At 56.9% G+C, this 1,815-nt stretch overlaps 1 protein-coding gene across 1 annotated transcript in view; it reads left to right on the plus strand.

The window, feature by feature from the left end:
* Nucleotides 1-422, plus strand: part of BSG (basigin (Ok blood group)) — a gene marked incomplete at its 5' end in the record, with an annotated part of 8,145 nt that extends 7,723 nt beyond the window's left edge. Inside the window, one exon of the mRNA XM_008936667.1 lies at nt 149-422. The remainder of the gene's footprint in view (nt 1-148) is intronic.
* Between the last annotated feature and the right edge of the window lie 1,393 nt (nt 423-1,815).

Raw genomic sequence — 1,815 nt, forward strand, 5'->3', positions numbered from 1 at the left:
GGCTGGTAACTCCTGCCCTGGACTCCAGCAGGAGATGAGTCTAGCCCACAGCTTTGTCCTGGGCTGTCCCATCACCCCCTCCAGTGTGCAGTACAGGCTCACTGGTACAGCTGGGTTGTCTAACTGGCTGCTCTTTCTCTCCTGCCAGGTGATGCATAGATGAAGTCGTCTGGACAATTTTTTCTTCTTTTTTTTTTTTGGTTATATAGCACCATGAAATACTCTAGTGTGTCCTTGCAATTCAGTTGCTTCACTTTCTAAAGAAACTTAAGCTGTAGAATCTAAAATATACTTTTTTTTTTTAAAAAAAAAAGTTGTGGGAGGGTTTTTCTACCTGTAAATTGTAAATCCCTTGTTTCTGGTAGTGTAGGTCACTGGCTGTCTTTGTCCTGGGTTTCTCCATGTTGGTGCAGAGGAGGGCAACTCCTCTCCCCCTCCCCCTGGGAAGTGTGGGATGTGCCGGGTAGGGCTGTTCTGCAGTGCCCTCCTTGCCCCTCCTCGGGGTTTGGGGGCGCTGGGGGCACTGCGGGTGGGTCGTGAGCAGCTCCTCGGGGGGCTGGCGCGGGCACCGCTCCCGGCAGGTCTCTGCTCCTCCCTCTCCTGTGGCTCTGCAGGTGACCGGACAGGGGGGCTGGGAGGGTAGTTCTGTGTCTTTCCCAGGGCATCGCCCGAGCAAGGCTGCACCCTTCCCTAGTGTGGAAGTGACACGTGCCCTGTAGGCCACATGGACAGGGCCACCAGGCGCATCGTGGGCTCGTTCCCATGCCGCCTGGACCCACGCGGTGCCAGGCAGGTTCCCCCTCTGCTGCTCTGGAGCCATTCTCAGTTAACCAGGAGGCAGCGCTGGAGCTGGACACTGGATATTGCCGTTAACTTATTTCAGGGCTTGTAGTGGTTCTTCTCAAGCTGTTGCTGGGGGGGTAGGGGCAGCTCACGGTGTGTTTCCTTGACCGTGAGCTGGTGGGCTGTTTGTGTGACAGGAGCCTGAGAGCAGATGAGTGCTCAGTGGAGTCTTAACACCTTTATTGCTGGGTAGCATCAAACTGTTCATCTGTTAACATGCTTTACAAATAAAGATAATTCCTCTCTCGTTTTTTTTTTCTACCTATGTTTGGACTCTGGTCTCTTCCCTGCTGGCGGGACCCCCGCCTTGCCTGACCAAGGCACATGGTGCTGACTGTCTTGCAGTCTGGTGCCAGGTCTGTGCTTTAATCAGGAACCTGCGTTTGTGTCTCTGGAGGTGTTGGAGCCCTTGGCAAGGGAGTCAAATGGTGCTTCCCACTCAGCGGAGCCTGGGGAGCCTGGTCACAGTGGCACAGGCGTCCCCTTGCCCTGCCACACAGCTCCTCTGTGTCTTGTGCCTCTGGGGTCAAGGATCAGCCCCAGCCTGCAGGAGTCTGTGGGATGTGCTGACTGTGTCTCGTGCTTCTCCAAGCAGTTATTTTCCTCCCTGCTCCTTCATTTTGGGGAGGGTGAAGGTGTGAGACCGTTGTACCTGAGGAGAGGGTTGTGGACACTGCAGGGTCCCTCTCCTGCTGTCAGCCCTGAGATTGGTGGGCTTCTGGCGGTGCTCCTGCCCTGGGAGCGAGGCAGTGGTGGCCATGGGCTGGAGAAGGGCCACTCTGACCTCCTAGCCAACCCAACCTGAGCTTGCCCTTGTCCCAGCCAGTGATGGAGCCGTGGCCAGGCCGTGGCCTCGCCCTCTAGCCAAACACTTCGAGGGAGGGTAATTAGTGAGGGTGGCTCTGATGGCCGGGCTGTGCCCGGAGCGCTGCCGCCTGCGGCGCGCTGGCAGGTCTGGAGAGGCGCTGGCTG

The sequence above is a fragment of the Merops nubicus genome, unplaced genomic scaffold (genome assembly GCF_000691845.1).
Source record: "Merops nubicus isolate BGI_N331 unplaced genomic scaffold, ASM69184v1 scaffold28843, whole genome shotgun sequence".
NCBI lineage: Eukaryota > Metazoa > Chordata > Aves > Coraciiformes > Meropidae > Merops > Merops nubicus.